The 12,136-nt window shown below is 38.6% G+C and overlaps 1 protein-coding gene across 2 annotated transcripts in view; it reads right to left on the bottom strand.

The window, feature by feature from the left end:
* The window catches only part of LOC106879893 (exosome complex component RRP42), a 57,298-nt gene that overhangs the window by 27,963 nt on the left and 17,199 nt on the right, over nucleotides 1–12,136 (bottom strand). Inside the window, exon 1 of one of the 2 annotated variants that reach the window (XM_014929631.2) lies at nucleotides 458–605. The exons of the other annotated variant lie outside the window; for it this stretch is intronic. The gene's annotated coding sequence lies outside the window, so the exon portion shown is untranslated. Of the gene's footprint in view, nucleotides 1–457; nucleotides 606–12,136 lie in introns of those variants that run through there. 2 annotated transcript variants of the gene reach the window in all.

Here is a 12,136-nt window from a genome sequence, read left to right as displayed (position 1 = left end):
TGTGTGTGTGTGTGTGTGTGTGTGTGTGTGTGTAATCGAAAACTTTCAGACACTTTAATAATATATTTGTAAAATTATTTTGTTTAAAATCCAGAAACCGAGAATGAAAATATATGAAGAAATGTCTTATTCATGATATGCTATAAATACATTATGTTCGTGGACATGACGGCTGCAGTAGAACTTTTATCAGCCATTTTATATACGTTTGTCGCATGATCATCCACTTGGTGTTCACTAATATAAGAAAGTATGATTACATATTTCTCAGTCTGATAAAGTGCATTTTTCTAAGGGATGCTTGACTGAAGAATTAAGTTTGTCCTAATATAACAAATCAGATGATATGGAGGAATTGAGACGTTTTCGCATAAATTAATATTCATTTGAAGCACGAAAATATTAAGGCACGAAAATATTGAAGCACGAAAATAACTACACAAGACACTATACTCACGGCTAGATTTAGACTCGGTGAGGCCCTAAGCTATATAAATCGTCGAGCCCTTGTGTTATAAAAAATTACATCAGTATACCTCATAGAAATTAAAATTATATCACCCTTTAAATTATTTTGAGTTCCCTGTGGATTATGAACCTCTGAACTGTAGCCTGTTTAGCTTATATATAAATCCGGCGCTGACTGCACTACACTGCTTTATATCTCTATATCTCATGACGCAACAATATTTCAGTATTATCAAGCTTCAATGTATTTATTATGTCACTAAATTATTTTTAATTACTATTTACAACAATATCATCAGAGATTAACCTATATCCGTGTTACTCATTTTAAGCGAACGAGTAGTTTTAAACAACCAGTTATTCGAGAAGCTTTTCAGTCCCAAATGCAAGATTAGAATACTAATAACGCTAGCGAGAGAAGAAGAGATATGCTGCATAACTTTGGAACTCATTACAGAGTATTTAGAAGAAAGAATAAGCAAGTAGTAGAGGGGAGAGTTAGACAGGAAATATTGTGTTGTTTCTATGGTGCTGAGTCTAAATGAGTCAAATATTATGTCTGGCTCCCTTCCGTTTCTCCCTTCCTACTGCCTTCAGATATTCACAGACATGACAGAAGTAAATAGACACCATTATAATCATTAAATTTATTTAAATCTAAAATTATACATTCAAATTACTTATTAATTGCTATAATGTGAATATTTAATATTTAGTAGACATGCCCTTTGCATTTTTCAATGCAAGGACCCTATTAGGCATGTTGCTGATCAGATGACGAATATTGTCTTGCGGTATTTCTTGCCAAGTTTCATGCAGTAATCTCAAAAGATCCGGCTTTAAAGATACTTTCTTGCTCGTTTCATGAAGTGTCCTGTCCAATATGTCCCAGAGGTACTCCATAGGGTTCATATCTGGTGACCGGCTGGGCCATGGAAGCTTTTAAATGTCATTCTCATCCAACAAATCTTGGGTCATTTTAGTCGTGTGACAAGGAGCCCCATCTTCCATAAATAGTCTTCTTTAATCACTTCAACACCGGAGAAGATCGGAAGGAGTCCTTTCTGCAATGTAGACACATATTTATCTGAGTTTATGTTTCCCTCATACTCTACCAGCTCTGATCAGCCATTGCTCCAAATTGCTATCCAGATCATCACAGAATAGCTTCCATGTTTCATTGTTGGCTGCAATCTTTTCACATCAAATTCTTGATCACAGAGTCTCCAGCCCCACACTCGACCACTGCCAGGAAATACAGAAAATTTGGACTCATCAGAGAATATGACAGTGTCCTAAAATACTACTGGCCTTTCCACCATCACACTGGCCCAATCTTTTCTCCGCTTGATATTGGCTGGTCGAAGAAGTGGCTTCCTTCTTGCTGCTCTACTATTGTAACCAAGTTCGTGGAGATGCTTGACAGCTGTTCTGGGAATGACATCAACTGGTTCTGCTATGTCAGAGGCTTTGCAACGAGAATTATCCGCCAAACTTCTCATAACAAATATAAGGATCCTGTCCTGGTTTACCTGGGCGTGGTGATGTGGACTCCTTCTCCTCTCTGGTGAATTGCGCAATCACTCTGTTAACTGTAGAAAGCGGTATCCCAAGGTTTTCTGTGGTTTTAAGCTATGTCCACCTTCAGAATGACACACAGTACAGCCTCTTTGAAATTCAGACAGTTCCAAGGCTTCTTTTGTACATGTCATGATTAAGCAGTCACGTATAGAACTTGAAACATAAAAATGTCAATTAATAAAAAATATAAACCTTTACAAGTTAGAATAAATATAAAACGATGTTTTAAGGAGTGTATATTTACTTCTGTCACGTCTGTATATATCACGGACAATCTTTTATCTTTTACTTGTTTCATTCACTGGACTGCGACCATATTGGGGCAACACCTTGAAAGGTTTTAGTTGAATGAATCGACCCCAGTATTTATTTTTGTTAGTCTGGTACTTATTCTATCAGTCCACTTGAGCGCATCGCTAAGATACAAGGTCGTAAACAAACCAACACCGGTTGCCAAGCGACAGTGAGGTATAAACAGAAAGACACTCACACGCGCGCACATACATGTTTATGTATACGAGGGACTTCTTTCAGTTTCGATTTAACAAATCCATTTACAGTTCCTTGGTCGGTCTGGGGATACAGTAAAAGACACTTATCCAACACGTTATGCAGCAGGACTGAACCTCGAACTAAGCTTTTGGGAAGGAAATTTCTTACCTCATAGCCACGCCAATGATTATATTGAAATTCTTTTTCTTTTCCTTTCACTTCATTTTGATAGTACTGTAGTTTCAATTTACTGGCTAGAGTTAATCTATTCTATTTACGAGGTTAATGTCCTTTGGAAAGGCACGCATGTTCGTAAATCCTTATTTCCTTTTCATCCAAACATAGCAGATAAAACTCTAGTAAAAACATCGACGTAGCTTATATTTTTATATTTATTTTAAGTAAGTGATTCTTACTTCATTCCTTATTGCATTTTTCTTTATTCCAAACTGAATTTTTTCCTACTAGTGTAGGACCCGTTAAAAATAATGGGATTTACTTGAGAATCTTATGATAATTCTGCTTGTCATTCCGTTACTTAACCCGTCGGTAAAGCTTTCACGTGATTAGAGAAAAGGAGGAGGAAAGAAAAGAGGGAGAGAGAAAAAAGGGAAAGAGAAGCGTCCATGACGTGGGGTAGAGGGAATGTAATTGTAACTCTTTCACATGATTAGCTGAAGGGAAAGAGAGGAGAAAGAAAAAGAGGATAAGGCAAAGAGTGAGATAGAAAGAGGGAGAAAGAAAAAGAGGGGGAGAGAAGCGTCCATGACGTGAGGTAGGGGGAACGTAATATTTATTGCGTGGTTAAGAAAGTTAGTTGAAGGAGTGATTATATAGAGGATGAGAGTTAAAAATATAAATTTAGCAGAGGAGTGATGTTCTGACGGCGAGGTTAAAGAAAGGCACAGAGAGAGAGAGGTGGTGGTGGTGGTGGTGGCAGCAGCGGCGGCGTCGGCGGCAGCGGTGGCGATAGTGGTGGAGGTGGTGGTGCTGGAGGTAGCAGTGGTGATTGGTTAGTGAAAAGTGTATTTTTTTTTTTTGAATTATGTTTTTTTTTATATTACCTATCACTTAACTCATGCGCATAAGTGCAATTCCGTGAAATATCCACGCTTATTTAAGTGGCAGATATATGCAATTTAACTAAAGGTTGTATCATATGTACGGGATATACTTCTTTGTTTTGTTTTGGGGAAATTGGAAAAATAAGAGTGAGTATTTATTTTATGAGTGTTGTGTATTAAGTCTATTAAATTGTGCATAAAGTATATAAGGTGCAGTAAGTAATCATCGTATTCCAATTTCTTTTACTTTTCAATGAGTGGCAGATGAGCGACTATCTTTCCGTACAGACACAACACAGGCTACGCTTTCAGGTCTTTTTGGATAAAGTTTTCAGAAATAACCCAATAGGTTTACCATCAATTCCGTGAAATAATCACGGGTCCCGCTAGTAGGATATATTATGCTAACATAAATCTTACGTAATGGTTTGTAGTTAAATCTCATTGTTTTACCTCGCTGGTATAGGACTTGAAAAGCGAACACCGTAAATGCGAATGGCAAAAGAAAACAAAATGCAGATGACTGTAGAGAAGGCCTTATGATGAGTGACTAACAATATTCAGAAGAATGGTTTAAATTGAGATCAAGAACAAACCAATATCAGCCATTTACTATTGTTCAAATACACTGATCAATCGGTTTCCTCGCCGATATTTGCCAACATATATCGGAAAACATGTGTGTGTGTATGTGTCCACCACCGCTTCACATTCTGACTTGGTTTGCTGACGTCCCATATTTTAGCGATTCGGACCGATTGAATAAGTACCAGACTTAAAAATAAGTATTATTGCAGCGTGGAAGGTGTTTATAAGCCATTTAAAAACACACAAAAACTGTTAGATTCACTTCAACATTTAAATTTAATTTGTCAAAATATTTTCTTTGTGTTTTTAAATGGCTTATAAACACTTTCCACGCTGCAATTGTTTTTGTTTCAGCACACGATCTCAGATCAAGTCACTTGCTATGCAAGTACATCTTTGTAATTAAAAATAAGTACTTAGGTAGATTTCTTCGTCTAAACCCTTCAAGGTGGTGCCACAGCATGACCGCAGAAAAAAAAGTATTTCAGTTCTCTCTCTCTCTCTCTTTCTCTCTCTCTCTCTCGCGTCTCTCTCTCTTTCTCTCCCCTCTCACTCTCTCTCCCCTCTCTTTCTCTTCCCCTCTCTCTCTTGCCTCTCTCTCTCTCTCGCTCTCCCTCTCCCCCCTCTCTCTCTGCTAATCTCTTTTCTACCACTTTCTTATAAATTCACATAAAATCCTCGTATTCTCATTTTTTACCCCTATTTTATGTTCTCCAGCTTCTTCCTTCCTATTTTTCTAGGTTCTTCTTTTGGTCTTCCATACATCTGTGCTCATCTACTTCTCATGCCTGATTTATAGAAAGGATCCATTGTATTGTAAAGTTGTATCGCCATATTCTGATTTGATAATATTTTTTCTCAATTTCCCCAAACTCCATACATTTCTGATACACTTATGACCTTACAGCTTATTTTCGTTCTATTTGTCAGCTGCAAAGTTTGTTCTCAACAGATAACTGTATTCCGAGCTATTGATAATGTCGGAAAGCTATCACGTCTCCTTTATTGCGAGAATGATATATACTTTATACATTTTATATATATTTTTTGTATATTTTTTATCCGAGACTAGCTTATTTTATCAGATTGGCTTGTTTTGACGTTGACAAAACACACAGAAGTCAACTTCTAATCCGACCTCTTCTGTATGATGATAAAGATTTCTAACATAGACACAACACTGAATATATTGATAGGGTAAGGGTGCATTTAGAAAGAAAAGATATATTATAATTGTCGTATACAAGGCGGCGAGCTGGTAGAATCGTTAGCACGCCGGGCAAAATCCTTTGCGGTATTTCGCCTGTTTTTACATTCTGAGTTCAAATTCAACCGAGGTTGACTTTGCCTTTCATCTTTTCCAAGTCGATAAATCAAGTATCGGTTGCGTACTGGGTCGATCTAATAGACTAGCCCCACCCCACAAAATTTCAGCCCTTGTGACTATAGTAGAAAGTATTATAATTGTCATATCCGTAATAAAATGGCATTATCATATAATAAATAATCCAGCTATTTCAATAAATTTTAATGAAAATTGTACTGTTTTCAATAATCAATATTAATACTTGTTTCAAATTTTAGCACAGATGTAGCAATTTCGAAGAAGGGAGCTAATCGATTAGATCGGCCCCCCCAAGGCTCAGCTAGTACATATTTTATCAAACCTGAAATGATAAAAAGCAAAGTTGACCTTGGCGAAATTTGAATTCAGAACAGATAATCAATATTAATTTTAAATTTTAGTATAAGGTGGCGAGACGGCAGAATTGTTAGCACGCTGGACAAAATGCTTAGCAGTATTTAGTCCCTCTTTACATTCTGAGTTCAAATACCGCCAAGGTCGACTTTGCTTTCATCCTTTCGTAGTCGCTAAAATAAGCACCAGTTGATCACTGTAATTGCTAGCCTAGCCTTGTGCCAAAATTTGAAACTAATATCATAATTATTCGGGTGACGCGCTGGCAGAATCGTTAGCACGCCTGGTAAAATGCTTAGAGGCATTTCGTTCGTCTGAGTTCAAATTCCACTGGGGTCAACTTTGCCTTTTATCCTTTCGGGGTCGATAAAATAAGTACTAGTTGAGCACTGGAGTCGATCTAATCGACTTAACCCCACCCCCGAAATTGCTGGCCTTGAGCCAAAATTTGAAACCAGTCTTAATTTTGATAATTAAATTTTGTGACTGTACCGATTCGAATTTTCTACGTATTCATTCGAGTAAACCACCATAGCTTCACGTGATAGGTCAATAAATTGACCAATCAGCGTGAGACTGTGGCGGAGTGTGGTCTTCTCGAATGTCCTACAATTTGACTTCTTGTCACCTTTAAAAACTGTTTTTAGCGCTCAATAAATGGCAGAGTGTTGAAGGCGGCTGTTTAACTCATGCCGGGCAGACAGCCAAAGGACTACTGACGCCACAGATTGCCTCAGAGATCTGCACAGATGGTTTCGTGTATTTTGGGGCTGACCACATAATATCACACACATAGCTTTTTATATTTACAGAGCAGTTTTCCTCTCCTCGTTCGGCAATTATTAATACTGTTCATTGTAATTTGTCAACACCAAATATCTTTATGTCTAGCAATAAATATTACAGATAAATGCTCACGAGTTTGTTTCAGTTATTATTCACGCTGGCAACGAAATATATCGTCATTGACCAGCTCAACTCAAGCGATTAGCACAGAACTCGCGACGTTGGTGACCCTCGACTCAACAAAAAAGCTAGCAAGAGCCAGTGCAATAGTGAACCGATTCGCCATTCACATGAAAATCAATTCATCATCAACAACAACAGCAGCGGCAGTGAGTGTATGATCAAGGGGGTAGATGCCGCAGCTCATGACTTTATCAACGCAACCCACCTCTTTAAGCTATGACGTTAAAATTTTGTTAACGTGACCAATAAAGCCTTTGTCGTGTATTACGTCTGTGCGAAATAGCAATTAAAAACCAACTTTCAACACCGAGGGAAGTCTCGATTTCCTTTGAATTTATGATTTCGGAGCAAATTTTATCCAGACCCTTCCGGAGTTCGCTGTAACAACCGGTATTTAATCTTTTCATATCCTTTCGTTTGAGTGATTTCAAGTAATTTACACTTAAACACGACAACTTTACGTGGATATTTCATGGGTATTTCCTCTTCCAACACCTCTGACGCGGCCACTTATCCTCCTATCTTCGTCTCTTCCATTTCTTCTGAACTGGCGATTTTTCGTCAGACAAAAATTCAGGCTCTGACAGATAAATCGCGAATAGCAATGGCCTAGATTCAACGCGTTCAAATTCTCAAAGCCGAAATACTTCAGGAAATCGTTTCGGCCAACGAAATATATCATCATTGACCAGCTAAATTCAAGCGACTGCAAATCTCCTCGCGACACTACTCAGTTTTATTAACCCTGGAAGTATGAAGGGCAAAGTTGACTTTATATGAAATGAACATCTGCACAAAGTCACACAATTGTCGAGAAGGAAGGAATGTCACAGAATGAGTCGTCCCTGGAATGATAAAAGACAATATCAGTCTGTAGGATTTGAACTCAGAAGGTAAAGGAGTATAACAAGATACCACAATATAGTTTATTGTCCTGAATACTTAACTTTTTAAAAAATTTATGGGGTACGAATATAATCGATTTTATTGAATCCTAAAAACCCACCCACCCAACTAGTTCTACTTATTCCAGCAATAAGGGACCCACTATGTGGTCGTTCAATCTACTAGAAATAACAGAGCAAATCACACTCTGTCCTGCTTGTGAGTTTGTTCGTGAAACCAAGGATAAGCCTATGACTTTCTGCCAGGCCTAAAAAATAAAAAAAAAACATTAATAGACCCTTTGAACTTTGAGTGGATCCTACCTACCTACCTCCAGGGGCTCCACATAATGACGTTTCTCTTGGAGGCTCTGAACATATACAGGGTAGGGTGAAAGTCACGCACCATGGTTAAATCTCATTTAATATATTGCATACACACACAAACACACACACATGTATACATATATAGGGAGAACCCCATAGCAAGATCTCCACCCTAAACAAACTCAAGCCATTGGTTGGTTTCTTTTTGATCCAAATCTCCCCCCACACACACATCTTTTTTTTACAAAAGCCCAATGGCGATGGTGTAAGGGAGCAGGTTTTGATGAAACTAGAAGAAAAAAATAGAATATATATATATATATATATATATATAATGCAGATATAACAGTTTAAAGGATAAACCTATTATAATAGATAATACTAAGTGGACTTTTTCTCTTTCTTTTTCTTTTTCTCTTTCTTTTTCTTTTCCTTCGTGATGTAATCTTGGGACTGAAAATGTTTGCGGCTGAAGATAGCTTTAAACCATCCTTTATATCAACAATATATACTGATGTAATGACAGATTGTGTATAAAGCTTGAAACACGTGTACCGCGATATCCTTTGTGTTCTGTTTACAATTTACGTTTAATATACATCCATACATATATATATGTACAGTGAAAGCGAGTGATTTAGTGATTAGGGGTATTCGGCTCACGACTGTAAGGTTGTGAGTTCGATTCCTGGCCGCACGTTGCATCCTTGATCAAGACACTTTATTTTGCGCTGCTCCAGTCTACTCGAATGGCAAAAATGATTGTCCATGTATTTTAAAGGGCCAGCCTTGTCACACTCTGTGTCACGCTGAATCTCCTTGTGAACTACATTAAGGGTACGTGTGTCTGTGTAGTGGTCAGCCACTTAGACATTAATTTCACGAACAAACTCTCCGTTGATCGGATCAACTGGAACCCTCATCGTCGTAACCGACCGAGTGCCAGTTTTACACACGCACACGCGCGCACGCACGCACACGCACGCACACACACACACACACACACACACACACATATATGCAGGGGTGGCCAAAAGTCACCTGACAGTAAATCAAAACCATCAAAACCATTTAATTCCAAGATTAAAACAAAAAATTAATTTATATGAGACTTTGCTAATAAATAGACAAATTATTTACATTATTTAGCATTCAATTATTAAACATTCATAATTGGAATGAATAAATAAAAATGAATAATAAGTATTTATGGAATTTTGCTTTACTGTCGGATGCTCTTGGCCAACCCTGTATATATATATATATATATATATATATATATATATATATATATAACTGAATAAAATAATGATGAATATATACGTATTTGCACACGATGAACAAAATGGATAATGATAATGGTATAAATGAAATATCAAACGTGTTGGTGCGGGACTTTTGGTCCTCCTTCTATAATGGACAATATAGCCTGAGGTACACTGTACATAAAAATCGACGGGCTGGACACGGCAGGAATGCTTTTCATCATATGTCTGTCTATTCAGCCAGAGTTCACTTGGGGCTAAACAACAACGATTCGTTCTCATTTTATTGACGCCCGAGAGGTGTAAGGCAGAGTTTATTCTGCACTGACTTGAACTAAAAATGTAAAGACAGAAATACAGCTGTCACTTCATTTGTCTTTGTAATGAATATTGATAAACACGCCATCTTGTTTACTGTGGATCAATGTTAAATAATACCATGGATGTGTGTGCATCATGCCATTACGTCTGACATAAAGCACAAAATTATTGTATTTCTTTATTACGTGACTGTATTATTGATGACAATCTGGGAGTGTGAATAGAAGACAGTGAAATTTGATGTTAACAATAATAGGACTACAGTGGACGAGTAAGAAAGGCAAGAAGTGATGCGACTGGCTGATTGGCTGGTTTGCTTGCTTGCTAGCTGGGTAGATAGATGGATGGGTAGTTCTCGAAGATGGATCCTTAAAGCGAAATTGGTGGTGGGGAGGGGGTGAAGGTGTTGACAAGATTAATTGTAGTCAAGACATTATGCATCAAAATGGTGATGAAGAATTAACGAGGGACCGAAGTTCGCGAAGAATCATTTCTCCAGTCAATAACTTATCTCAGTCATTTCTTAATTATAGCATTTAATGCTGATGATGATGGTGGTGGTGGTGACATTGATGACTTGTGTGTTCATTTACAGATTTGAGATCAGATAAACAACGAAAGCTAAGAAGCGTGTGGAGGCGTGTGGCATTGTGGTTAGCGTATTGGACTCATGAGCTTAAGATTGTGGTTTCAATTCCTGAACCTGGTGACACGTGTTCTTGAGTAAAACACTTCATTTCACGCTGCTCCAGTTCACTCAGCTGGCAAAATTGTGTAATCCTGTGTCAGACCGTCGTCCAGACCAAGGGGTAAATATATACACGCCACGGAAACCGGGAAACCGGTCCTTATGAGTGCATGGGGCTCGAGAAGGGTGTATAGCGGGCGTATGAGGTTGAGTAACTGGCAAACCAAACATGAGGTAGATGAAGAATTGGGAATTAGGTGGAAAAAACCCCATAAAACAATAACAACGAGCCAATGGAGGAGTTTCTGAGTGTTCTTTCGACTAGCTAGAAATAGCAGCGAAATTTACCTAAAATCACAATTTGTCATCTTTGAAAAAAGGGGCGCATGTAGTTCCGAGCAGTGTTTCTCAACAAGGTGGGGCTTGTGAGGATTGAAAACGAGGCGCACAGTTGCCATATTCAATAAAATTATTACATACCAATGTATTTGACTTGACTGTAATATTTTCTCTCAGAGAAACTTCTCGAAGAAACTTGTGTGTTAAAGGCACAGCGCTTGGCTTAGAAGGACAGTGGATCACTAGATACAATGTTTCGGCCTGATTTTGTCTCTTCAGTGACATATAGCCCAGACCTTCTGAGCCAAACCGAGAATGCTTATTCTGATATAGAAATCGGAAAACTAAGCATTTACTGACTGCTAGCCAGGCTAAAATTATAACAGTTTAAACATTTAAAACATGTGCAACATTATGGCGAAGAAAGAAAATTTTATATGGATGCAGACACAATTTTGTCTTCTCATTAATAAAGAGGGGAGATCCCACCTTTGCCGAAAAGAAAGAAACAAACGAATTGTTTATTAATATTGAGATGGGGTTGGCATTTTCCACTTCGCGAACTGCTGTTGGTTTACAATACCTTAAAAAGAGAGAGAAAGAAGAAAAGAACGAGGCGTCATACGCAAACGAATATGACCTGATAGATTGCACCACACTTTCGCTAATTGTTTTAGGTGCTTATGTAATCGCGAGCAGATAAAGAATATACTCTCTTGTCTCTCCCATTTTTTAATCCAGCGGCACATCAAGGATGTTCTTACATTACACAGATTTTGTCTTAATCGTAGTAACAGTTCCTTCCACTCTCCATTGTACATCGGGCAATGGAGGGAGGTCCACCCAACTCGGATGCAAGCAAGATCTGTCATAAGACTAATCCCAAACCAGACCCGTACACGTTGGATTCTCCTCCACAGTACTCAAGCAGGTCTTGATAAATTTGCCTTGCTTTCTTTTCTTTTCCCTTCCACCCTTCTTTCCTTCGGGCTTCTACTTGAGACAGGCTTTCACTGGCCGCTTCATGGGCAAATGTAACACATGGCCGAGACTCTTCCGCCGCTCTTAGGTTACCCAGCCCCGGATTAAACAAACCAACAAACAAACAACAACAGCAATAACACTACTGCTGCTATTGCTGCTACTGCTGCTGCTGATGGTGATATTGCTGCTGCTCTGCAGCAGCAGCGGCAGCGACAGCGGCAGCGGCGGCAGCGGCGGCAGCGGCGTCAGCAGCGGTAGCAGCAGCGGTAGCAGCAGCGGTAGCAGCAGCGGTAGCAGCAGCGGTAGCAGCAGCGGCAGCAATAGTAGTAGTAGTAGTAGTAGGTTAGATAGATAGATAGATAGATCAAAGATAGAACAAAGATGATGGGAGGACGGTTGCAAAGCATGAATCCTTACGGCAATGAAGGCCCTCTCACCAGATGTTTTTATCGGAGGAAGCTAAAAGC

Source organism: Octopus bimaculoides, chromosome 3 (assembly GCF_001194135.2).
Source record: "Octopus bimaculoides isolate UCB-OBI-ISO-001 chromosome 3, ASM119413v2, whole genome shotgun sequence".
In the NCBI taxonomy this organism is placed as follows: Eukaryota; Metazoa; Mollusca; class Cephalopoda; order Octopoda; family Octopodidae; genus Octopus; species Octopus bimaculoides.
This window is presented reverse-complemented; position numbering and strand designations above follow the sequence as displayed.